The sequence below is a fragment of the Plecotus auritus genome, assembly GCF_963455305.1.
Source record: "Plecotus auritus genome assembly, chromosome: 3".
NCBI lineage: Eukaryota > Metazoa > Chordata > Mammalia > Chiroptera > Vespertilionidae > Plecotus > Plecotus auritus.
This window is the reverse complement of record NC_137772.1, coordinates 222,299,712-222,327,590: the sequence shown is the minus strand read 5'-3', so window position 1 is coordinate 222,327,590 and position 27,879 is coordinate 222,299,712. Positions and strand designations below refer to the sequence as shown.

The window sequence follows — 27,879 nt, the reverse complement described above, 5'->3', positions numbered from 1 at the left end:
CGGAAGTCGGACATTCCCCAAGGGGTCCTGGATTGGAGAGGGTTCAGGCTGGGCTGAGGGACCGCCCCCCTCCCGTGCATGAATTTCGTGCACCAGGCCTCTAGTATGACTAATAAAGGTAGGAAATGAGTTACAAGTCCAGATCTGACTCCAAAACAAACACCTTTTCTCTGCTGCCATATTAATCTTCTTTTTTAAAAAATATATTCTTATTGATTTCTTTTTTTAAAAAAATATATTTTATTGATATTTTACAGAGAGGAAGGGAGAGGGATAGAGAGTTAGAAACATCGATGAGAGAGAAACATCGATCAGCTGCCTCCTGCACACTCCCCACGGAGTATGTGCCCGCAACCAAGATACATGCCCTTGACTGGAATCGAACCCGGGACCCTTCAGTCCGCAGGCCGACGCTCTATCCACTGAGCCAAACCAGTTTCGGCTATTCTTATTGATTTCAAAGAGAGGAAGGGAGAGAGAGAGAGAGAGAGAGAGAGAGAGAGAGAGAGAGAGAGGAGAGAGAGAGAGAGAGAGAGAGAAACATCAAGGATGAGAGGGAATCATCTATTGATTACCTCCTGCATGCCCCCTACTAGGGATTGAGCCTAAAACCTGGTATGTGCCCTGACTGGGAATCAAACTGTGACCTCCTGGTTCATGGGTCGATGCTCAACCACTGAGCCATATTATCTTCTTAAACCATTCCTTCAAAAAGTATTTATCAAGTTCCTGTTATATTCCAGGCACTGTTGACAATTGAATAATAAATTATTGAGGAATACTAAAAAACTATTTTTAATTTTATCATCTTGGTTGTGTTTTTGGGAAGTGAGAAGTTTAATGTGTTTGTTTTTATCCGCAAGCTCTGCTTAAATGCAGGTAGACAGAGACATGAAAATGCCTACGTTAAAACTGGTTATCCAGAGACCAGCTTTCTGTCATCCAAAGGATGCTGGACCCAAAACCAAGAAAAAGAAAAGCAAGTGCCTTAGATAGTTAAGCAAGAACTTTTGGAGAATTGTTGACAATTCCTGAGAAGACTTAAAAGAGCCCAAAGTGCTGTGAGTAGTGGGTTCTGCCAGAAATTGGAGTATTTTAATTAAACTGGTAATGTGTGGGCCCTGGCCTGTGTGAAGGGTTGTCCCATGCACTTAAAGGTCGTGGGTTTGATTCCCAGTTAAGGCACATACCCAGGTTGCAGGTTTAATCACTGGTTAGGGCGTGTGCAGGAGGCAACGGGTCAATGTTTCACTCTCAAATCGACGTTTCTCTCTGTCTCTCTTATTTAGATCACTGATAGACAAATGGGCCACTTCTCCTATGACTCCACTTATACTAGAGGCTTTGCTGTGGTTTGGTCTTCACCCATCATCTCTGAAAATAACCATTTTTCAGTGTTAGGAGAATCACATAAGGGAATAGGTGTTCAAATACTTGAAAACTATAAAGTGAATTTTGCTTTGCAGTTTGAAAAAGTGGTAGCTATTTCTGCCTGTCTGGAGCTATGAAATCTGAGTCTTACTGCACAGTGAAATGGGAGATCTTCCCATGGCTGTTGTGGGGTGCTGGCAGAGGAAGGCAAAACTGGAAACTTTGATAGAGTTTGAAACTCTAATTAGTGGAAGGCCTGAGATTTTAGTTTTTGATTTGTGAAGTATTATGTATATTCTAGTGCCTTACCAAACATGTGAAGTTGAATGCTGCAGCTGGATTGACAGTAGGACTACATATGTCTTCCTTATTCCCTTCCTTCATCTATAATATATGTGGTATTGCCTCCCTTTTCCCTTTGTAATCTTAATCAATGTTATGTTAACTGTTCTTTAAAATCTCTATGCAAGTTAAATTGATAATCAGAAAGGAAAGGTTTGGTGGATATGAAAGGGAGCAGAGTATATTGTCCTTGCAAGTTTCCAGTCTCTTTTAGAAGTGGTATGGACGTGTTTGGGAACACAGTGGTCTCTCTTGACTCTACTTTTGAGACTCTGATAGCTCCAGCCAGCATCAGTGCTTTGATGGGCCACATGGACTGACGTTTCTGACCCCTGCTTTCTCCAGGGGGCCCAGGCCACTTACTGCTATTCTCTTTGGAAGTGAAGGAACAAATAGAGGATTCAGGCAAAATGAGATTGAGATTTTTTTCGTAGGTGTTCAGTTTGAGGAGGTGTGTAATCATATGCTGTTAATTGCTTAAAAACTACAGTTCATTAATTTAATTGAGAATTGTTTTTTTCCTTTTTTTGATATCAGAGTCAAACCTTCGTATTAATTATCTTCTTTCCCCCCTTTTATTCCATTTTTTGGTTACTTTCCTTTTATTCTTTGCATCTCCCCTAAACGGGGACTGAACCCACAACCTTGCTGTATCTGGCAATGTTCTAACCAACTGAGCTACCCAGCCAGGGCCTGCTGCCCAAGTTTTTAAGGGACAGCATTTCTAAATCTTTAGGGCACACACATCTAATTTTTAAAAATTTATCTTTATTGTTGAAAGTATTACTGAAGTCCCTCTTTTCCCCCCATTGACCCTCTCTACCCTGCACCTGCCCTCCCCCACCTTAGGCCTACCACACTATTGTCTGTGACCCTGGGTTATGCATATATGCATATAAGTTCTTTGGAAGGGAGAAGGAGAGAGAGATTGAAACATCAATGATGAGAGAGAATCATCTGTCTGCTGTCTCCTACACGCCCCCTACTGGGGATTGAGCCCGCAACCCAGGCATGTGCCCTGTCTGGGAATTGAACAGTGACATATTGGTTCATGGGTCAATGCTCAACCTCTTAGCCACACCAGCTGGGCTAAAACAACCTTTTTATAAGATGGTCTCGTAGAAAATTTTTGAAATCAGTTTCAAAATACATTCTCTGACAACTTTGACCTAAAAATGTAGGATCTCATTTTGAGATTAATAATTATAAGAAATCTGTTATTAGCTTGATTCTTATTTCCATTTAGATATTTAAAAAAATTAACTCATCACTATTTAGGAGTTGACTTTTTGTGTTAAGGCTTCCATTGAAATACTATTGCTTTAGTCATTCTCCCCTAAGTTCCTTTTCCTGAGAATAAAGGATTGAGCTCATACCTTTGTATAATGATCTAGAGAGTATTTTAAGCTTGGCATGTTCAAACCTGGCTGACTGGATTAATATGTGGACAAACTAGCACATTAGAACATTTTTTAAGTCCAAGCCACAAATTGTGCTCCAAATGAACATGGGCATGTATACAATGAATACTTAAGCCTTGCATAGCACAAACATTGAAAATGCCCGTTGCTGTGGGGGAGTGGCTTTTAGTGAGGCTCCTGCTTCCCATGCCCATTTCTTCCTCTGCTTTAAGCAGAGCCAAGAACAGAGTCAGGAGAGGGGTGGCTCCTTTGGCACTCTGCTCCCTTCTGCTTTCGGCAGAGAAAAAGGCTGCTGTTTTACTTCTTAACCTCGTACCATATGGAAAGTTTCTATAAATAAACTTTGGATTTATGATCGAACTTCTAACTTTGTAACCTCAACTAAAGCCAATATAAATACCTAGTTAAACATGCATATTGCATACCGAACTGTGGCACTGTTTCAGGGAGAAAGGTCACCAGCACAATACCCAAGTGATCAATTCTGTTGATTTCTCCTATCTCAGTTGGCCTGGGTGAGCATCTTGTTTTGTTGTAAAGCGAAAAGTAGACAGCTGGTAGTTTTTAGTGAATCTACTTTGACTTCGTTGCACATGGATTGTTGGTACAATTATGTAGCAAACATATTCATGAAAACGTAAAAGTGGGTTAGATTGTTGACAAACTGAATTGTTTAAATGTACTAAAGGAACTATTTAGAAGAATTCTATTGTTTTGTAAATTCAAGTCAGTTGGGTCTTCAGTTAACAAGTACATAATAGGTACCTATTATGTGCCAGACTCTGTGCTAGGTTTCATGGGATATCAAACTGTATAAAAGATGTTTTCTGTTCAGACAAGGAAGAGAAAGAGAAAAAGGAAATCTGGGGACAATAAAATGTTTTACCATTCTAACAGAGAAATGGACAAATGCCACGTGAGGGTGGTGGAGAGGCACTGAGTAGATTAACTGGGGAACTGGAAAAGGCTTCAGAAAAATGTTTCAGTTGGATATCCTACATAATAAAAGGCTAATATGCAAATCGACTGAATGGCAGAACGACTGGTCGCTATGATGTGCACTGACCACCAGGGGGCAGACGCTCAATGCAGGAGCTGCCCCTTGTGGTCAGTGTGCTCCCACAGAAGCCCTGAGCCAGGCTGGTGGCGGGAGCCTCTCCTGCCTCTGTGTCAGTCGGACATCCCCCGAGGGCTCTCGGACTGAGAGAGGGTGCAGGCTGGGCTGAGGGGACCCCCCCACCCCCCGCCATGCATGAACTTCATGCACCGGGCCTCTAGTTAAATAATAATAAAAGTTTTATACAACAATAGTTATATTTTATTGAGTACCTACTGTATACTAGGATTAAAGATACCCACCAGGGAAAAGGGGGAAATATAGTAAGAGAAACAGTGGAACTATTAGAGATTGTATGTCCCAGAAGTAAGAAGTTTGGTTTGGCTAATGGGCAGTGGGAGGGAGATTAGTGGCCACAGCAAAGGCTAGTTAAACTGGGTGGAATCAGATTATGAAGGACCTCAGGTACACTATGTCCCTTCCACCATGTTTTTGTTCTTATTTTCTTAGCTAAAGAGCCTTTTTCCTTACTTTGGCAATGTAACCTATTTTTAAAGGTCTAGGTTTATGGTACCTTTTATGTGCAGCTTTTCTCCCTTTTACCAAAGGGAGATCTGATTTTTTTTCAAACTGGATGATTGTATAAAGAGATTGTGCCTCGTAATAGGGCATTTCATTTCTTGAACCATTTCTTGTAGTTTAGTCTGATCTTCCCAACTACTTTCTCAATTCCTAAAGGGCAGAGAATGAATCCTCTTTAACACCTGGTGTGTGCTCAAGAAATGCACAATGAGTAGATGAATATGGAACACAGATATCAGCCATTGAGACAGTCTAGCTACAATGTTTGAAATTGCCTACGTTTATTTAAAAGGCATTTTTTAACACCAGTAAGAACAGTTTTCAGATGAATAGGTCAGTTGTTATCTGGATATAAAAAGAGTTAATAAGAGTATCTCACAGGATTGTTGTATTAAATTAATTAGTATATTTAAACACTTAGAAAGTGCCTGGCATATAGTAAGTGCTCAATTAGTGTTACCTATTGTTTAACTCTACCGCTCTGGACCTTTTTTGCCAGTGACAGAGCTCACCCATAGAAAGGAGATAAGAAACAGCTTATTATCTTTGAAACCAAATACCCTTTAGGAACTGGAAGAACTGCTTATAGTGCATGAACATTTATTTTTCTGTTTATATTTTAGTGACCGAAGGGTGTGGTTGGCATGGAATTGAATTTCATCTGTCTGTGGGAATTGTAAATAAGGTATGTCCTGGGTTTATTTACTCTTTCTTGCCCAAGGTGTTGTTTGTTAGTATTTTCAGTTCCACTGAACTAGAACAGATGAGATTTGATTGTTTAGGGAAATACTAATCATGGTCCTATGGTTTATCTAATATTGTGGACTACATCTAGTATATGGTTAGAATGCATTAAATGTCAAAGAAATAGCCCAACCAATATAAAATTTTGGTGACCACAGAACAGAACCACAAATTTACACATACACACACACACACACACACACACACACATACACACACACACTCACTCTCTTACATACCATGATTAAATCCTTAGAGGGCATAGTTCTTGTATTGGAGCCATTATGTTTATAAACCAGCCTGGGGTAGTGGGAAGTGACAGGCTAGCTAATTCTTCTGGCCACTCTAAAATTCAGTAGCTTCTGTGAATGGTAGACTAAATGCAACAAAGGGCCTATCTTGATAGTAGCCAGGCCATCACTGACAACTGTAAATTTTATTACTGAAGACAGAATCTGTCCATCTCTAACCACTGGAGTTTAATTTACATAACATGCTTGTGTTCCTATCTTAAGCTCCAGAGCCTGAACAAAACTACACCAGATATGGCTTGGATCATACATCTATCTTGTGTCAGATGTCCACAAAAAGAGCTATAGATGGCAGCTTCACCAGCTCTGCAAACTTACTTCTGTCAGAACATTTTGTGTCAAAGTAAGGGCTAGTGATAGTTGATGTAGTTCTAGTTTTCCATGATTGTAGATATGTGGAGACACCATTGCTCATTGGTGCAGGAGACTTGGATTACTTGGAGAGTGAACTTGATAGCAAAAAAACCCCAACAACATGACAGTGCTCCCCCAAACCTCCAACCTGGAATCCCATGAACTTGTACATGGGATGCCATGGGTTGATGATAATCTTTGGATTCTTGCTGCATCTACGATTAGAAAAACTTAGGTTCTTGAGATTGGCTTTCTTTCAGTCACAAAAAACAGGAGCTGATAATACATTGCTATAAGGAAAAACAGATGAGCCACTTCCTATAACAGAAGGAACATGGTCCTTGGAATTGACTTCCTAGGAAGGGAGGCAGCGAAGGTTTAACTTCTGCAAACGCATCCCTTTATCACCACCAGGCGGCCTGAATTTTTGGGGTCTGTTCTCCTGCTTATAAACAGGAAATATTTCATGGAAATACTGTAAGAATTAATGGAAAGGACAGAGAGGGAACTAACATTTCTTGAATGCCTACAAAGGGTTAGACATGGTACTGTAAACGTTCACAATATGTTGTTTTATTGAAATATATAAAGTTCATTGATATTACAGTTTTTCAAGTCTAGGTGGAAAATAAGCGAATATCGCTATCTTGAACTATTTTGACCTTTATTATAGCCAACTAGAGAAAATAGAATTATGTATTGATATATGTTATTTAATTTGTGTCTGCTAGTACATTCTTTTATGGAGAAAGAAAGAAAATACCTACATGAATTAGTAGAGGTTTTTGTTTTTGTTTTTATTTTCTGGGCTTGCTACTGATTTAGCCAAAGGCAGAGAGGAGACTAGCAGGTCTTAAATTAGAGACACCTGCACTGTTTTGGGAAGTTGAGACTCTTGACCCAGGGTTTGCTGAAGTTGGTGCAGGGGAGGTCAGAGTAGGTTAATATTTTCATAGTTCAAAACGTGAATTGTAGTTGCTTATAGGTGCAGTTTTGCTTGATCTCTAGTGCAAATGGAGTAAATAAAATACAGTACTGCTGTTTTTAAGAAACTGCAAAAGTCCCTGAACCAATGCAAATTAATCTACTTCAAAAATCCCCCAAATCCCCCATTTGAATGTTTTGAGTGTTGTCATCATGCTTGTAAAGAAATTACCATACATTATTTTAAAATAGGAAATTAAGTTGAAGTGTTTCTTCTTATTTTACAGTTAAAGTTCCCAAATCTATTGACTTTCTACTCTTAAGATAGTAAGCTTTTGTGGTCTTAGCAAGATATACAGAGACACAATGCTGTCCTTTATTGGGCTGAAATGGAAATATTACTATTTCTTAATCTGTGAAAACTTCCATTTTATTTTCTTGACTGTTGAATGAATTACTATACTTTTCCTCTTGGCTGTTTTTTATTTTTTTAGATTTTAAAATTGATTTTTAGAGAGGAAGGGAAGAGGGAGAGAGGGACCTATCAATCCAGCTGCTTCCCGAACATTTCCATTTGGGTGTTCCATAGATACCTTAAATTTAACATGTCCAAACTTGACTAATTGACCTCTCCTTACTCCACTTCCTTCTGTATCTGGTGAGGGCAGCATGAATCACTTCTTTATTCATATTACTCATTTTAGAAACCTGGGAAACAACTTAGACCCCCCCTGTTATCACCTCAGTTTAGGTCTATTTAAAAAAATAGCTTTATTGAGATATAATTAAAATACCCTATGATTCACCTATTTAAAATATACAGTAGTTTTTAGTATATTCATAGAGTTGTATAACCATCACCAAAATAAATTTTGGAACATTTTCATAACCTCTCAAAGAAACCCCATAGATATTAGCAGCCACTCCTCATTTACCCCCTCCTCTTGGCCTATCGCTTCTCCCCCCAGCCTTATTATAATTGCTAATCTACTTTTGGACTCAATAGACTTGCCTATTCTGGACATTTCATATAAATGTAATCATCCTATATAATAAAGAGGGAATATGCAAATTGACTGTCACTCCGCCACAAAGATGGCGGTGCCCACAGCGGAGGTGGGGTTTCCGTAACACATGATGGCTGCACCCACAGCGGAGGCTGAGTTCCCCTAACGAGTCTTAATGAGCAATCAGCAGGGACCTGAGGCTGTGCCCACTCCCCTGCCTCTGTGGGGCTTGACAGGGGACCTCAGGCCATGCCCCCTGCCTTGGCACCAGGCCGGGGGACCTCAGGCCGCACCCCCCGCCCCCCTGCCAGGCTGGGGGACCTCAGGCTGCTCCCTTCACCCTGGGCCAGGGGACCTCAGGCTGCGCCCCCTCCCCAGCAGGGCTTGATGGGGGACCTGAGGCTGTGCCCCCCTCCCGGTGGGGCTTGATGGGGGACCTGAGGCTGCGCCCCCTCCCGGCGCTAGGCCGGGGGATCTGAGGCTGCGCCCCCCGTCCAGCGGGGCTTGACGGGGGACCTTAGGCCATGCCCCCCGCCCGGCAGGGCTTGACAGGGGATCTCAGGCCATGTCCCCCACCTGGCGGGGCTTGATGGGGGAATCTTAAAGTGAGCCTCCCCCCCCCCACCCCCCAGCGCTGGGCCAGGGGACCTGAGGCTGCGCCCCCTGCCCGGCGGGGCTTGTTAAGGGTGGGACCGGCTGGGTCTGGATCTAACCCAATGGGGGGTGGGCAGCCGGGTCTGGGTCTTGTGCGATTTTGAGGCGCATGTGGGTGGGCAGGGACTTGACTCTGGGTCCCGTAGTGTGCCCCAGACTCTGACAGGAGGAAGATTTTCATATACATTTTACTAATTTTCTTTTTCTCTGACACTTCTATTATAGAGAAAGGGCACATAGCAATATTAAAATATTTCCTCTAATTAATCCCCTTTTAATGTGCAGAAATTAATCCCCTTTTAATGTGCATGAGTTTTGTGCACCAGGCCACTAGTATAATATATGTTTTTTTGTTACTGGCTTCTTTCACTGAGCATGTTTTCAAGACTCATGGTTTTTAGACAAGTTCTTTCCTACTTTTAAAATCCTCTCCTCCATTCTTCCTATGTGTGCCTTGAAAGAATACAGCTCTTAGTGAGGGCTCTGGAGTTAATCTGGGTTTGAATCCTGGCTCAGCCACTTAATCACTAGGTAATCTTGAACAAGTTATTTAACCTCTCTGTACTTCAGTATTCTCCTCTGTATAATAGGGAGGATACTAATACCCTCAACAAGCTTGCTGCAAGGATTGAGTAAGCACTTGCCACTGTTTCTGGTCATAAGTATTCAGTAAGTGTTACATTCTTCTCAATGTGATAAAACTTGTCACATATTACTCAGTGACTTTTCCCTTAAATCTGTACACTATACATAAATATATAAATGTACCCATAGATTTTGTTCAAGGAAATAATTTTAGACATTTCTTCTGTAATTCTCTGTGTCCCATGAAACTTAGGAGAAATGTAGGTTTACTTTCCTTTTTTTTTTTTGTTAATCCTCACTGGAGGATATTTTTTCCATTTTTTTTTTTTTTTTTTTTTTTTTTAAGAGAGAGAGTGGGAGCGTGGGGGGAGAGACAGAGAGTGAGAAACATTGATGTGAGAGACACATAAATTAGTTGCCTCCCCGGGAATGAGCCTGCAACTGAGGTATATGCCCTTGACTGGAATCAAACCTGTGATCCTTCAATTTGCAGGCCAATGCTCTAACCACTGACAACCAGCTAGGGAGATTTACTTTTAACTTAGAATATGTGCAGAATCCACATATTTATTTATTTTTAGAAATTTGTACTTTAATAAGTATAAAGTGTATAAACAATTAGGTAAGCTTTGAAGAAGCTGACCCAGATACACAAATTAGGAGATACAAGTGTCTATCTAAAATTTTTTTAACAGAATAATTATTAAGGTGGTTTAATGTACAGTTTCTCATTTGTCATTTCCTTTATTGTAAAGACTATTCTTTTGTCTGATAACAAACAGCAGCCACATTGTTGGTGTTTATTCTGGACCTCCATGTTGGATAAATTTGATTTTTTTGAGACACAAGTTCCCTTCTGTGTATTTTTTCTTAAAGTTCTACATTTGCCACATACTACTTTGAAAATAACACCCAGGGACAGCCTTGTGCTAGGAAAAAGATAGTAATATTCTTTCTGCTTCAGACCAGATGATTTTAATGCTACTTGGAAATGGTTAAACTCAAGACACTGATAACTACCTGTCATCTATGCCCTGAATCTAACGCCACAATTCATTATGTGGCAATCATTTGATCAAAGGAGAGTATCTGCTAAATTCATCAGTGATTCTCAGTGGGAGAGGTACCATATTTCCACAGAATATTTGGAAAAGTATGGGGGCATTTTTGGTTGTCATGGTGACTGTGGGGGAAGGGAAGAGATGCACCATTGGTATTTGGTGGTCAGGGACCAAGGATAACAATCTAAAACAAAGAATTGCCCACCTAAAATGCCAATAGCATTGCTGTTGAGCTAATTGAACCTAAAAGCTGGGCAAATTGGTAATGTTTTATTTTTATCTCTGTTTTTAAAAAAAAAGGCAGGAAGTTTTCCGAAAGAATCTTTCAGAGCTGTAGTATATCATCTCTGAATTCTTCAAGGAGAATTCAGCCATGTTTTCTCATTTGGGAGAGTAAGGTATTTTCCTGAAAATGCTGAAAACATTGCCATTATGAATGTGTGTTAGTAGTGTTGAATTTCTAAAATTAGTATTAGTTGAATGGTTAGAATGGTTCAGTAGTTTAAAAAAATTGCTATTATATTTCTTTAGTAATCTGTACATCTCCTGGTTGGTAGAAGTAACATAATTTGTGCCTGGCATTCCAGTGATTTTTGAATACTGCTTGTACTGTTCTTTCTTTTTTTTTCTTTTTGAAGACCAAATGGTGTTCTTTTGGCAGATTAATAAGATTATATTTGGTATGTAATTATACTTGTTGTAGCTTGTTTCACTTGAACTTAATTTAGGACTTCAACAAAGGGAACATAAGTATTCTCAGCTTCCTAGGGCAGTGATTTTCAACATTTTTTAATCTCATGGCACACATAAAGTAATTACTAAAATTCTGTGGCACACCAAAAATATATTTTTTGCCTGTCTGATTCATTCACACCAAACGGCTATTGTGTTGGCTATTGTCATTTTTTAATTTGACAGTTTAAGGGAAAAGAGATCAGTGCCCTTGACTAAATAGTTAGGTATTGCATGTTTAAAAATTCTTGCAGCACACTGGGTGAAAATTGCTGTCCTATGGCAGTGTTTCTCAAACTATTTTGCTGTGACCTATAATTAGAGACATTTTATATTAGGACCCATAAGCATACAGATATCTGAAACAAAAGTTTCATAAAATTATGCTTACTACAAAAATGTTATAATCTGTCTGCTTTACTGTTGCCCTTGGCTAAGCCACCTTCATCTCTCTTAAACTTCTCCAATAGCCTCCTGCTTGTACTTTCTGTTCCCCCCACCCAGCTCTTCTCCTTTCTGCTGTCTGAATAATGATTTAAAAATATTATTCAGCCCTGAGTGAGTGGCTCAGTTGGAAGCACTGTTGTCCCATGCACCAAAGGTAATGGGTTTGATTCCTGGTCAGGATGCATGCAGGAGCAACCGATAGATGTTTCTATCTCCCTTCTTCTGTCTAAAATCAATAATTTAAAAAATTAACTTAAAAAATGGTTTTTGGGTCATAATGTCTCAGTGATTATTGCTTTTTGTTATAAATCTAGCCTATGCTATTTTTAAAACCTTATATAATGTTTTAATAAAAAATAAAAAATAAAAAATTAAAGTAGTAATTATTGACCTTAGGTATCTAGAACAAATTATACCATGGATTTCTCTTTCTTAGTAGCATTGAGGCCTAAACAGAGTCTTCCCATCCCTGTTTTCTTGTTTGTTATCCTCACAATCCTGCTATACTCTATACTCATTTTAATTTTAGTGCATTTCCTGGCCCATTTTATTGATCTACTTTTCCTTTCAAATTGGCAGAAATGATAGCTGTACTGGATTTTATTGTAACTTTTATTTATAAGCCAGTGTGAGAAGATGTTTGTCATTTTAAAAGACAAGCTATTTAGATTAAAAATGGCGGCAGAGTAGGAGGATGCTGCATGGACATGCTTCCAGGAACAAGCTGGAATTACAACTGAAATACGAAAGGGCTTCCTGAATAATCAACGGAAAACTCACAGGAGAGAACCCTGGTACCCACGGACTGCATAGAGACTGGTAGGAGGGGTGGAGGCGCAAAAGGACTGCCTGGGCACCCACAGCCAGCAACTGAAGTCCCGGAGAGATATCTCAGCTGTGGGGTGGTGCCACTGAGAACTCTGGGATCTAATCCTGAAGCTGGGTCCCCAGCAGAGAGCACCAAACTGAGGAGGGTACCCACATAACATCTAGCTGCGAAAAGCAGTGGGGTGTTCTCTGCCAGGGAGTGGCAGCTGAAAGTTCAGGCACCCTCTTAAAAGGGCCAGTGCACAAAAATTCCCTGTGGAGCCACCCACTTTGTGCTCTGGCAGAGGGAGTGTGAAGTGGACTGGAGCGGTGAGAGCAGAACCCAGGACTGGGGAATCGGGAGATAGAACTCAGAAGGCAGACACCCCAAGTTTCCTGGGCTGAGTCATTCCCTCACAGAGCTGAGGACATCTTTCTCACATAGATATCTGCCTTGCCTGGGGGGAAGACAGTCAACATACCCTATTGGAAAACACCTTGCCCTGAGGCCACTTAAGAGATTAAAAGTAACAATTAGCCTCCAGGCAGAAGCAACTGCCCCACCCTATTGAAAAAACTCTCGCCACATTTGAGGACGATTACCTGGGGGCAATTCAAGTTGGAATCCTATTAGTCTGTAGACAGAGGCAGTCTCTGGAGGCTTTGAGTTTTTGCCTGGTCCAGTTAGTCAGAAACTGCCTTTAACACTGTCTTGCACTAGAGATTGAGAGGTGTAGAGGATCTACCTAATACATAGTCGCAAACCCAAACAGACAACCAAAATGAGGAAACAAAGAAATAACCCTCAAATGAAAGAACTAGAGAATGCTCCAGAAGAAGAGATAAATGAAGCAGAGATAAGAAATTTATCTGAAACAGAGTTGAGTAATGATGTTAAAAATGCTCAACAGGCCCTAACCGGTTTGGCTCAGTAGATAGTGTCCGCCTGTGGACTCAAGGGTCCCAGGTTCGATTCCGGTCAAGGGCATGTACCTTGGTTGTGGGCACATACCCGGTGGGGAGTGTGCAGGAGGCAGCTGATTGATGTTTCTAACTCTCTATCCCTCTCCCTTCCTCTCTGTAAAAAATCAATAAAATATATTAAAAAAAATAAAAATGCTCAACAGTATGAAAAAAGATTTAGTAACTATGAAAAAAGAACAGTCTGAGATAAAGAATGACATAACACAAATAAAGAACACATTGGAAGGAATACACAGCAGATTAGGGGAAGCTGAGGATTGAATCAGTGAGTTAGAAGACAGAGTTAAAAATATCACTCAATTAGAGAATTAAAAAGAAAAAACAATTAAAAAACAGGAGGACAGCTTTAAGGGAGCTGTGGGACAATGTGAAATGTAACAATATTAGAATAGTAGGTGTGCCAGAAGAGGCAGAAAGGGAGAAAGGAATAGAGAAGGTGTTTGAAGAAATAATGGTAGAAAACTTCCCTAATCTGGTAAAGGAAAAAGTCACATCAGTTCAGGAGGCACAGAGAACCCCAAACAAGAAGGACCTAAACAGACCCACGCCCAGACACATCATAATTAAAATGCCAAAAATTAAAGACAGAGAATCTTAAAGGCAGCAAGAGAAAAGAAAACTTACCTACAAAGGAGTTCCCATAAGCCTGACACCTGATTTCTCATCAGAAACTCTACAGGCCAGAAGGGAATGGCATGAAGTACTCAAGGTAATGGAAAGCAAGGATCTGAGACCAAGATTACTATGTCCAGCAAGGCTATCATTCAAAGTAGACAGTCTAATAAAGAGCTTCCCAGACCAAAAAAGGCTAAAGGAGTTCATCACCACCAAGCCAGCATTATAAGAAACGCTAAAGGGATTGCTGAGAAGAGGAAACAGAGAGAGAAACCTAGCCATACAGAATTAAAGTGGCTATAAATAAGTACCTCTCAATAATAATCCTAAATGTAAATGGATTAAATGCTTCAATCAAAAGGTGTAGGGTAGCTGAATGGATACAAAAACATGACCCAACTATATGCTGTCTACAAGTGACCCACCTCAAATAAAAGACACACAGGATGAGAGTGAAGGGATGGAAAAGAATCTTCCATGCAAATGGAAAAGATAAAAAATCTGGAGTAGCAATACTCATATACGACAAAATAGACTTTAAAAGCATCATGCTAAGCAAAATAACCCAGTCAAAAAAAGATAAATATCATATGATCTCACTCATTTGTGGAATATAATGAACAACATAAACTGATGAACAAAAATAGAGCCAGAGGGGGGGAAATATTCTAGAATATAATAGAAGTAATCCTGTTATTTGCAGATTTTTAATATTTCCTACAATTTTTGTGATATCATACTACGTTAGTACAGTTTGGGTAATATTATACTTAAAAATCCTTTTATTCTTGAAATATTAATGTTTATTGCATGTAATATATGTAAGATCATTTTTCTTGAATAATTGGTGTTTATTGCATGTAACATCATATTTAAAAGTTTTTCTTGAGATATTAATGTTTATTGCATGTAACATTATTATATTTAAAATTGTTTTTCTTGGGGGAAGAAAAAAAGACAAGCTAGTTTGCTGAGCCAGACAGCCTGGAATCCTCCACACCTATTTCATTATTTGTTTGCAGAAGAGGAAGATGGTAATGTGGAAATGCTGAGTTGAGAGGCAGGATCAGGGTTTCCTTCTGGCTTTGCCACTTAATTCATTTGGTGACATTAAGCAAATTGCTTATGACTTTTCTGAGCTTTAGTTTCTTAATCTGCCAAAATCATTGGATACTGTAGGTTTCTTCAAACCCTAAAATTCAGCAATTCTGCTATCTTTTTTTATGAGGTTTTGAGACAAAGGAAGAGTCTATTTTTCTATTCTGCCATCTTGATTTTCTCTCATCTGTTGTAATCTGAACGCCTAGAAGAAAGTAAATTTTAATTGCTCATACTCAATTATTGTGATAGAATAATTACAGAATTGTGATGATAAGTAGTCTGGACATATAAAGTCCTATGCAGATGGCAAATAATTATATACACCACTGTGGGGGGGAAAATGGATATAGGCAGTCACTTCATGTACATTTTCTGTGAACTGCTCTGTGGTCACGATTGTACGGTCCACCTAGAGAGCCTTTTGGGCAGTGCTTTATTGTGCTTTCCTTGAGTTGCAAGGCTAATTTCTTGTAGCATTCTCTTTGTTTTGTGCCTTGAATGTGTGTTATTCACTCAGAGGTAAAGCTGGGAAATTCATTGGTTTGAGTGTTGGAATCTCTCTCCTCTTTCATCTTGAGGCAGTTTTGCAGGAGAATTTAACACCAGAAAAGATAAGGTTACTACAGTTATGACTGCCGTGTTTGTGAGCAGGGTCCCTGGGGTCACATCGAGAGCAGTGGTTTCCTTATTACATATTTTCTTTTTCATTAAACCTTGTAGTTTTCTCTGAGGTGCTAATGAGCTGTCCTGTGCCTATATTTGCTTTCAAGTTATTGGGAGGATTGGTAGATATCTGTTGAAGTCCTATGAAAATAGACAAAACAAGGCTCTGGCGTTTTAATCAGGTAGAGTTGCTTTGGTGGCACTCAGATTCTTCAGACTATTTGTTAAAGGCTTTTTAGCTCATTCAGTAAAAGAGATAGAACATGTGCCCTAAAATCTATTAGCTACTTCAGTCCAATGAGGCACTTACCATTACATTACACTTACCATTACTAGGGTCACTGTGTTCAGTTCGCCACTATGTAATCCTAACCAGATTGCCATTAGCCCTTTATTCAATCAGAAAGAACAGTGATGTGGGTACTGGGTGCCTCTATAACAAAATGTATTGCGTTTTGGGCAAGTACAATTATAATCTCAAAGGAGCTAATTGTATTCATGTTGTTAGGTAGGCTTACCCTGATTAGTGAACAAATTGTGTCTTTTCCCAAATGAATCAAAGTCACACTGACTTCCATAGTAGAGAAGGGTGTGTGTGTGTAAGTGTAAGTGCTCACCACTTACACTTTATTAAGCCAGTGCCACATGTGTTATGCTCTTTCTCATGAAGCATCCTACGCCTGGCACCCAAGTTCTGTATTAGAATTATATTCAACCCTTTGTGACCAAGAAAAGGTAAAATAAATAGTGACTTAAACATGCTATAAGTTTATTTTTCTTTTACATAAAAGAAGTCCAGAGATGGGTAACCCAAGGCTGGCGTGGTGCTCCACAATGTCAGGGAACCAGTTTCTTTCTATGTTTCTTACCGTCATTCTCAACATGTGGCTTCTTCCTCAGAGTGTAAGATGGCTGCTTGCCCTCCAGCACCTCATCCACAGTCCAGCCAGCAGGAAGGAGGGAAGTCCAAAGAATGAGGCACCGAATTCCTTTACGGACATTTTTTTTGAAGTCACACTTAATACTTTTATTCATGTCCCATTGGCATGACCACACCTAACTGCAGGAGAGGCTGGGAAATGCAGTCTTCATTCCGGCATTCTCTTAGCTAAAGCTCAGGTGTTCTGTTACTAAGGAAGAAGGGACAAGTGGACATTGGGCAACAACCTCCAGTACCTGCCACAAGGATCCAGATGAGGTTTTTTTTACTTCCTGCTTATTAGTATTCTCTAATATTTAAAAATGTTCATAATTTCCTTCCCATTGTATTCTTTTTCTTCATGCTAAGACTTTTTGAGTTACTACATTTAGATGCTTTCTTCTTTTTTAGATATAGATCATGAATGCGCTTCCCTTCTCCTGGGTTAAATTTAGAACCTTTCCACTTTAAGATGCTACCAAGCTATTTGAAAATTTTCATGCTGGTATGCATTTACCTTTTCTTTTTTTTGCTATTCTTATTATACTTGTTGCCTACACAGATGCCTTCAATATGCACTGCACTGACTGCTGAGTGCTGCAGCTATGTCTTAGCATTTTATAAATTCTACACTAATTGCTCCTAATGTAGCTGTAATGTGAAAACTCCTGCAGTGTTGAGAACACTTTGTTATATTATTTGCTTTGTTTGAGAAATGGATTTCTTTGCTTCTACTCTCTCTTCCCCTTTTATCCTAAAGCTTTAAATATAATTGCAATAAAGTTAAAATTGTATTTATTAATATCTGTTACATTTTACTTTATCAGAAATTTTCAGCACCTTTTTTAGAAGTATTAATTCGCCGAAAGTAATACTATTTGAAACAAGAGGCTGTCAGAAGGGAAGAATAATGAGCCATGACTTAGAAGCTGTTTTTATTTAAGTTGCTGAGATTCATTATGTTTCCAGAGGTTCTATGTTGATTGAAGCCTTTAATGACAATAAGAAACTGAAAATGCATTTTAAAACACAGACTTTGTACCTGTATACTGTGAAGGTAATGTGAAGAGCCACTGCTTTTGTATGGTAACTGATCTTTCCTGGATAGATTGTTTTAATTAACAAGTTAGCTTATGTAATTAAAGTGTAATCAGAAAAATAATTGGTGAGTATGATGGTGATATACCGAGGTGTTTCAGCTCTCATGCTTCAGTGCTGTCATAGGTGTCTCGGTTGCCCTGAAGGTCCCTTATTGTAGCACCCATTGCTGTCTGGCCTCTTCTGTCTTAAATGTATAAGTATGGGTTGCTGTATTTGGGTGTTCTACAAAATTGCAACAGTTTCTGGACTTTTTTTCTCTTTTTATGGCAAGATATTTCATTCCAGTGTTTAAAAACATTTGATCAAGAATTTAGGAAAATATTCACGGCTCCTTTTATAAAAAGGGAGCAGGGTTTTAAGATATGGAAAGAGAGCTCATTGGGAAACCTAAGGATATGAGGCTCTGCCACCGGAAAATAGGGCTTCTCTTCAAACGCTTCATTGTAGTGTGGAAACAAAGCACAGTACTGTAAATGTCTTCCCTTCCCCTGACTGCATCCTAGGTGAGGTTCGTCTCAACAGGTTTTCATTCCAAAGTTAGTATGTTCTGAAATATTTCACATTATTCATTCCTGAACAAGATCACTATGGCAGATTTCTGTACTGTGGCTTGTCAACATTTCAGGTTGTCCTGGCTTATTGAAGTGTAAGGTTTTAGTGTAAGAGTGGAAGTGACAGAAGAATTGAAAATTATCTCACGACAGATTACATAATTTTGTAGGCGAATACATAAAATATGTTTAGATCCTATTTAAATTTATTTAGTTTTTTATACATAGCATGTGGACTTGTAAATATTCATCATCCATTCTCTTAGAGAAGACATTTCTAAAAGATAGAATTACACATTTAAAAACTGGAATGCATTTGAACATCATAGAAGAGGGATTAGAAATCATAAGGAAAGCATGTCTGTAATGTTTGTGGGTATGAATATATTCAAGGAATGTAACCAAGTCATTTTGCCAAAATAATGCTTTACATTTCAAGCAGCCTTTTCTTCTTCTTTTTTTAAATATATTTTACTGATTTCAGAGAGGAAGGAAGAGGGAGAGAGAGATGGAAACATCAGTGATGAGAGAGAATCATTGATTGGCTGCCTCCTGCACACCCCCTATTGGGGATCGAGCCCGCAACCAGGGCATGTGCCCTAGACCAGAATTGAATCTGGGACCCTTCAGTCTGCAGGTCGATGCTCTATCCACTGAGCCAAACCGGCTAGGGCTCAAGGAGCCTTTTCTTGGGAAGGGGGGAGTTTAGGGAGAAGGGTTAAAGCAGAGTTGTCAAATTTCTGTTAAATGTTTTAACAAAATACCACCTTGTAGTTAAACTGTGTGCTTTTTAGAGTAACTTTTCATAAGATCCTTTAAGATAGTAACAACAAATTTTATTCAAAGTGACTTGCTCAAGGTCATATTTACCAAATTTGGTTATATGATGTATTGAGATACGGGTCACATATCATAACTTTTTCCAAAACATTATTGCAGTTGTTACTAGAGGGCCAGGCAGAATGGTAAATTATACCAAACTCAAAGTCAGGCTGAAGACTGAGGTGAACAAGTTCCCCTACAATCTGTTCTCTCCACAGCTGCCAAATTGATCTTTTAAAAACATACGTCAGATTATATCACTCCATTGCTTATAAGCTCCCAGTGGAATCCAGTTTTTCTTATTATATATTTCTCCCCCGCTGCCCTATCTCTGGCTGTGCTGGTCTTTCAGTTCATTGAAGATGCCAAGCTCATTCCCACTTCATGGCCCTTGAATTTGCACATGCTGTTTCCTCTGCATGGCTGGCTTCTTGTCAAATTCTGGTAGAGTCAGATTATGTAGTGTTGTGGACATGGATTCTAATCATATTCCTGATTACTCACTTTTAAGTTATTTAACCTCACAGTGCCTTTGTTTCCTCAGTTGTAAAAAAAAAAAAACTGGGTAATGCAGTGTGTGGCAAAAGTAGGGTTACAGTTGTTTGTAGGGGAAATAATACAATACTTAATAAATAATAATACAACAATAAACTCTTGTGTTTTGCATACTCACAACTGTAAGCTTACTTTTGCCCCACCCTGTATAAGTATATATCTTTTCAGTGTTGTGAAGATTGAATTCATACACATAAAGTGCCTCACTTATAGGAGGTGTTCATTAAGTAATTTGGATATTATTCAATCTCAGTTCAGATATCACCTCCTCAATGAGGCCTTTCTTGACCATTTAATCTAAATTAGCCATCCTTCCCCCCACACGTAATATAGTTACCTGAAATTATTTTACTGTATATTTATTTACTTTTATTTATATGTCTCTCTCACTTTCATGTAAGCTTCATCAAAGCAGGGGTATTTTCTGTTTATTGCACTCCCAGTGCCTAGAACAGTGCTTGATCAATATATATTTATTGAGTGAATTAATGGAAGTCAGGTCCACTCCATAAGATCTTAGGTGACCTAAGTCTGAAAGTTAAGAGAAGATGTTAAGAGAAGATGTCCCCATGTATACCCAAAACCATTAGGTTATGTTCTAAGCCAGCGATTTTCAACTGGTGTGCTACAGAATTTTTAGAACATGCAATAGCTAATTGTTTAGTCAGGGGCGCACTGGTGTGAGTGAATCAAAATTACTCCTTTTTTTTTTTTTTTTGGTCAGATTCAAAAAAGTATTTTTTGTTGTGCTGCAGAAATTTTGTAATTAGTTTGTGTATTCCATGAGATATAAAAGGTTGAAAATTGCTGTCCTAAGTTATGGATATCTGGTAGGGACTTGTCAAGATGGCGTAGAGGTACTAATAATCAATAGAGAAAGAATTGAGCCTGGAGATAAAAATATATATTTTTCTTTTCTTCTGTTTTTATTTATTTTGCCTGCTTCCAGCTGTTAAGTTCATGTCCTTTTATATAAGCCCTTGAGCTTTCTTGTGTCTTTAAGTTTGGGGACAGCTGGTTGCCCCTCAGCATTATAAAGTTACAGCTTTATTGAGCTTCTAAAATAGTGTGAGTAGAAAGTACTGATACGAAATTAGATACTCAGCTGTATATGATAATTTTAGGAGTCAGAGGGATGGTTTAAGATCCAGAGTAGGCAATCTGAGACTGGGAATTCCTGAGTTATGAACAGTCAGGTTTGATAGCAATTTTTCATTCCCTTACATCAATATCTCTGCCTCTTTCTCTTCCAACTGTTTTCTGTTCTTCTCTTCCTATTGGTGTATATTTGTTTGTTTCTATCATTGTACCTTCATTGCCATGTTTTCCTTCTCATGTACCTAATGAAAACTCACATGACATTAGGTAAATGATTTGGCTTTGGCTCCTGGACCCAACAACCAAAATCAAATTTATCATCTTCTTAGATAAAATTCCTTCTTCTTTTCCCCGTTTCTATTAGCAGAATCATCATTCTGGCAGTCACTCTAGGTATCATCTTTGACACTGTCCTTACCTCTACATCCAGACACAAATCCATCCTATCACATACACATTTTGTCTCATTCATTCAACATTAATTCTACAAATATTAGTTCCTGCTCTGTGCCAGGTGTGATTCTATGTTGTTGGCGGTTCCCTTCTTTCTACATTTGCTACCCAAATTCAGGATCTCACCATGTTATACTTTGTCTATTGAGGTAGCTTTGTAACTTTCTCCCCAACCTCATATTCCTTTTTTTCCAATCCAGTATTGTATTTAACTCCACTGTCAGATTAATTTTCTAAAACATGGTTTGACCATGTCATTCCCTGCTTTCTAGAGCTAAACTCAGGTTGCCATTCTAGGCGCATCTCATGTAACTTGTACCTGAGTCACGTTACCTGCCAAATTGGATTGCCCTTTTAGAACATTCTCCACACTTGCTCACGTCCATGTTTTTGTTCATGATGTTCTGTCTCCTGGAAGAATATAAACTTCCTGAAGACGGGAATTTTGTTTTAATTACTGTATTATCCTCAGCACCAAAAACAGTATCTTGCATCTAGTAGCTACTTAATATATATTTATTGAAAGAATGAATGAAAAATAAGTGAATCCTGTCAATCCTAACCACTTTAAATTATTGTTCTTAAATATTAATGTTACCTACCTCAGGAGCCTTTTCTGGTCTTCTGTGTATTTCTGTTTAAACATAAATATCTACCTGTGATAGAACCATCTTCCCTCTTTTTTTCTGAATCAATGCTGACTTTGTAGAGGATAATAGAGTCAGTAAATTAACAAATATTTATTGAGTTCCTATTCTGTTTCAAGTATTGTATCTAGGTACTTGAGTCAAAAAGACAATAAAATGGAATTCCTTTCCTCAATGTCCTTACCATTTACTGGAAGATTAATTCATTAAAGTGGTAGTGAAAGTAAGCAGTGAGAGAAGCCAGGTAAAATTGCCAGCCCTCTTAAAGGCTGCACCTGAAACCGGCACAGCTTCACTTTCACTGTGCTCCATCGGCCAAGGCAGTCCCAGGCCCACTCAGACTCCAGGGCGCAGAACTAGATGTCACCTGTCAAAGGGAGAAGCGTTAGCAAATTTGTGGTCATCTTTAATATGCATCCACTCTCATTGCTTTCTATTGTTTTGAGGTAAATTTCGTATTTTTCTGTTTCTCATATTCTTGGTTTTGGATGATTTCTAAGATGAAGAGGGAGGCTTTTCTTTGCCATTTTGTAAAGCCTGAGTAGTGTTTAAGATATCTGAAGATAATGAGTGTGGTAGTGACGGAGATAAGGACAGCTAATTAGTCAAGACTTGATATTTTTGTCACCTTCTGTGAGGAAAATATCGAGTCTTGGCTAATACCTAGTATATACATATATAGTAAGCTCTCAGAAAATGCTTGTTCTTAAATTCCTTTGTGTCTAATTTTATATATATGTCTGCTTAGGTAGGAAGAGTTTAAATATTTTGGTTTATTTACTATGTTGAAGATAAATTGAGGAAAATCAAAGTAAAAAAATCTGTCTATCTTAAAGTTCATTAATTGATTAACAATGATTTTTATACAGGCATTTTTTTCCACAAGAATCATATAATTTGTTTTTTTAAAAATATTTTTTATTGTTTAAAGTATTACCTATATTAGTACATATATCTCCTTTTTTTTCCCCATTGACCTTCCCCCAGCCTCCCCTACCCCCTGTCACATGCCCTCATCCCACCCCCTCAGTGTCTTGTGTCCATTGGTGTGCTTATATGCATGCATACAAGTCCTTTGGTTGATCTAATTCCCTCCCTCCCAGCACTCCCCAGCCTTCCCGCTGTAATTTGACAGTCTGTTCGGTGCTTTACTGCCTCTGTATCTTTCTTTTTATTCATTAGGTTATAATGTTCTTTATTTTCCATAAATGAGTGAGATCATGTGGTATTTTTCTTTTATTGCCTGGCTTATTTCACTTAACATAATGCTCTCCAGCTCCATCCATGCTGCTGCAAATGGTAAGAATTCCTTCTTTTTTATAGCCGCATAGTATTCCATTGTGTAGATGTACCATAGTTTTCTAATCCACTCATCTGCTGATGGGCATTTAGGCTGTTTCCAAATCTTAGCTATGGTGAATTTGCTGCTATGAACATGGGGGTGCATATATCCTTTCTGATTCGTGTTTCTAGTTTCTTGGGATATATTCCTAGAAGTGGGATCACTGGGTCAAATGGGAGCTCCATTTTAAGGTTTTTGAGGAAACTCCACACTGTTCTCCACAGTGGCTGCACCAGTCTGCATTCCCACCAGCAGTGCATGAGGGTTCCTTTTTCTCCGCATCCTCGCCAGCACTTGTTTGTTGATTTGTTGATGATAGCCATTCTGACAGGTGTGAGATGGTACCATTGTCGTTTTGATTTGCATCTCTCGGATAATTAGTGACTTTGAACAGGTTTTCATATGTCTCTTGGCCTTCCTTCTGTCTTCTTTCAAAAAGATTCTTTTAGGTCAGTTGCCCATTTTTTTATTGGATCATTTATCTTCCTTTTATTAAGTTGTATAAGTTCTCTGTAGATGTTGGAGATTAAACCTTTATCAGTGATAACATTTGCAAATATGTTCTCCCATACAGTGGGCTTTCTTGTTTTGTTGATGGTTTCTTTTGCTGTGAAAAAGCTCTTTATTTTGATGTAGTCCCATTTGTTTATTTTCTCTTTAGCTTCCATTGCCCTAGGAGCAGTATTGGTGAAGAAATTGCTTCGGCGTATGTCTGAGATTTCTCTACCTGTGGATTCCTCTAGTATTTTTATGGTTTCCCGTCTTATGTTTAAGTCTTGTATCCATTTTGAGTTTATTTTTGTGTGTGGTGTAAGTTGGTGGTCTAGTTTCATTTTTTTGCATGTATCTGTCCAATTTTCCCAACACCATTTATTGAAGAGACTGTCTTGACTCCATTGTATGTTCATGCCTCCTTTGTCAAATATTAATTGAGCATAGTGGTTTGGGTCGATTTCTGGGTTCTCTATTCTATATGTCTGTTCTTGTGCCAGTACCAGGCAGTTTTGAGAACAGTGGCTTTGTAATACAGCTTGATACCTGGTATTGAGATCCCACCTACTTTGTTCTTCTTTCTCAGGATTGCTGTGGCTATTCGGGGTCTTTTTTTATTCCAGATGAATTTTTGGAGAGTTCTTTCTAGGTCTGTGAAATATGCCATTGGTATTTTAATGGGGAGTGCATTGAATTTATAGATTGCTTTGGGTAGTATGGACATTTTAATGATGTTGATTCTACCAATCCATGAACACGGTATGTTCTTCCATCTGTTTATGTCTTCCTCTATCTCTGTTTTCAGTGTCCTGTAGTTTTCCGCGTATAGGTCTTTTACCTCTTTAGTTCAGTTTATTCCTAGGTATCTTACTTTTTTTGGTGCGATGGTAAATGGGATTGCTTTTTTATTTTATTTTTTTAAAAATATATTTTACTGATTTTTTTACAGAGAGGAAGGGAGAGGGATAAAGTGTTAGAAACATCGATGAGAGAGAAACATCGATTCAGCTGCCTCCTGCACACTCCCCACTGGCGATGTGCCCGCAACCAAGGTACATGCCCTTGACCGGAATCGAACCTGAGACCCTTCAGTCCGCAGGTCGACGCTCTATCCACTGAGCCAAACCAGCCAGGGCTGGGATTGCTTTTTAGTCTCTCTTTCTTTAAGTTCATTATTGGTGTATAGAAATGCCATAGATTTATTGGCGTTAATTTTGTATCCTGCTACATTGCCGAATTCATTTATTAAGTCTATTAGTTTTTTGATGGAGTCTTTAGGGTTTTCTATGTACAGTATCATGCCATCTGCAAATAAGGACAGTTTTACTTCTTCTTTTCCAATTTGGATGCCTTTTATTTCTTCATCTTGACTGATCGCAATGGCTAGTACTTCCAGCACTATGTCGAACAGGAGTGGTGAGAGTTGGCATCCCTGTCTTGTTCCTATTCTTAGGGGAAATGGTTTTAGTTTTTGCCCATTGAGTATGATGTTGGCTGTGGGTTTGTCATATATGGCTTTTATTATGTTGAGGTATGATCCTTCTATTCCCACTTTGCTGAGAGTTTTTATCAAGAAAGGGTGTTGGATTTTGTCAAATGCTTTTTCTGCATCAATTGATATGACTATGTGATTTTTATCTCTCAATTTGTTTATGTGATGTATCACGTTTATTGATTTGTGAATATTGTACCATCCTTGCATCCCCGGGATAAATCCTTCTTGGTCATGGTGTATGATCTTTCTGATGTACTGCTGGATCCTATTTGCTAGAATTTTGTTGAGGATTTTGGCATGTATGTTCTTGAGGGATATTGGCCTGTAATTCTCTTTCATTGTGTTATCTTTATCTGGTTTTGGTATTAGGGTGATGCTGGCTTCATAGAAGGAGCTTGGAAGTGTTCCTTCCTCTTGAATTTTCTGGAGTAGTCTGAGGAGGATAGGTTTTAGTTCTTCTTTGAATGTTTGGTAAAACTCCCCTGTGAAGCCATCTGGCCCTGGGCTTTTGTTTGCTGGAAGTTTTTTGATGACTGCTTCAATTTCTTCTATAGTTATCGGCCTATTGAAATTTTTAGATTCTTCCTGATTGAGTTTTGGAAGGTTGTATTTTTCTAGGAATATGTCCATTTCCTCTAGGTTGTCCAGTTTGTTGGAATAGAGTTGTTCATAGTATTTTAAACAATCCTTTGTATTTTTGTGGGGTCTATTGTTATTTCACCTCTTTCATTTCTGATTTTGTTTATTTGGGTCCTCTCTCTTTGCTTCTTGGTGAGCCTGGCTAGAGGTTCATCAATCTTGTTTATTCTTTCAAAGAACCAGCCCTTGGTTTTGTTGATTTTTTGTATTGTTTCTTTGGTCTCTATGTTGTTTATCTCCACTCTGATCTTTATTATTTCCTTCCTTCTGCTTACACTGGGCTTTTCTTGTTGCTCTCTAACTCTTTGAGTTGTAGGGTTAGGTAATTTATTACCATTGTTTCTTGTTTTTTGCAATAGGCTTGTAGAGCTATGAACTTCCCTCTCAAGACTGCTTTCGCTGTGTCCCATAGATTTTGGATTGTTGTGTTTTCATTGTCATTTGTTGTCATGATTTTTATTTCTTCTTTGATCTCTCTGGTAACCCAGTCATTGTTTAATAGCATGCTGTTTCCAGTTTTATGCCACTGTGATGTGAGAAGATGTTTGATATGATTTCTATATTCTTGAATTTGAAGAGACTTTGCCTATGACCCAACATATGGTCTATCTTTGAAAATGACCCATGTGCACTTGAGAAGAATGTATGTTCTGTGGCTTTGGGGTGACATGTTCTGAAGATGTCAATTAATTCCATCTGGTCTAGTGAGTCATTTAGGATTGATGTTTCTTTGCTGATTTTTTGTTTAGAGGATTTGTCCAGTGGTGATAGTGGGGTATTTAAGTCTCCTACTATGATTGTATTGCTGTCAGTCTGTCCCTTGATATCCTCCAGGAGTTTTTTTTATGTATTTGGGTGCTCCTGTATTGGGTGCGTATATGTTTACCAGAGTTATTTCTTCTTGTTGGATTGCTCCCTTTAGTATTATGAAGTGGCCTTCCTTATCTCTTGTTATGTCCTTCACTTTGAGATCTAATTTGTCAGATATAAGTATTGCTACCCCAGCTTTTTTTTTCATTTCCATTAGCCTGAAAAACCTTTTTCCATCCCTTCACCCTCAGTCTGTGTGCGTCTTTTTTTGTAGACAGCAGATATATGGGTCGTGTTTTCTTATTCAATCTGTTACCCTATGTCTTTTGATTGGGACATTTAATCCATTTACATTTAAAGTTATTATTGATAGGTACTTATTTGTCACCATTTTTATTCTTTACCCCTTTGTTCCTTCTTTGCTTCCTATTTCTTTTTTTTACAGCTGACCCTTTAGCATTTTTTGCATTGCTGGCTTGGTGGTAATAAATTCCCTTAGTCCTTTTTTGTCTGTGAAGCTCCTGATTTCACCTTCAATTTTGATTGATAGCCTTGCCGGGTACAATATTCTTGGATTCAGATCCTTCCTTTGCATGACTTTGTATATTTCATTCCATTCCCTTCTGGCCTGATGAGTTTCTGTTGAGAAATGAGACGCTAGTCTGATGGGGGTTCCTTTGTAGGTAACTTTCTGTCTCTCTTGCCGCTTTTAAGATTCTTAATTGTTGTTGGTGTTTGCCAATTTAATTGTAACGTGCCTTGGCGTCGGTCTTTTGGGGTTCATTTTGCTTGGGACTCTGTGAGCTTCTTGGATTTGTGTGGGTTTTTTCTTCCCTATAACAGGGAAGTTTTTTGTCATTATTTCTTCAAACAGGTTTTCTGTTCCTTGCTCAGTTTCCTCTCCTTCTGGAACCCCCATTATGTGGATGTTGTTTTGTTTCGTGTTGTCCCAAAGTTCCCTTAGGCTCTCCTCCTGCTTTTTAATTTTTTTTTCTAGAAACTGCTCTACTTGGGTATTTTTTCCTACCTTGTCTTCTAGCTCACTTTTTCTAGTCTACTCTTGATGCTTTCTGTTGAGTTATTTACAGCAGCGTTGTCGTTTTTCATTTCTTCTTGGTTCTTCTTCATTTCCTCTTGGTTCTTACTCATATTGTCGAATTTGTCTTCCATTCTTTTCAGCCACCTAATCAGCA

The 27,879-nt window shown here is 38.7% G+C and overlaps 1 protein-coding gene across 3 annotated transcripts in view; it reads left to right on the top strand.

Annotated features, from left to right (window-relative positions):
* The window catches only part of MRTFA (myocardin related transcription factor A), a 200,263-nt gene that overhangs the window by 34,772 nt on the left and 137,612 nt on the right, over nucleotides 1-27,879 (top strand). Inside the window, exon 2 of one of the 3 annotated variants that reach the window (XM_080659691.1) lies at nucleotides 5,397-5,458. The exons of the other annotated variants lie outside the window; for them this stretch is intronic. The gene's annotated coding sequence lies outside the window, so the exon portion shown is untranslated. The remainder of the gene's footprint in view (nucleotides 1-5,396; nucleotides 5,459-27,879) is intronic. 3 annotated transcript variants of the gene reach the window in all.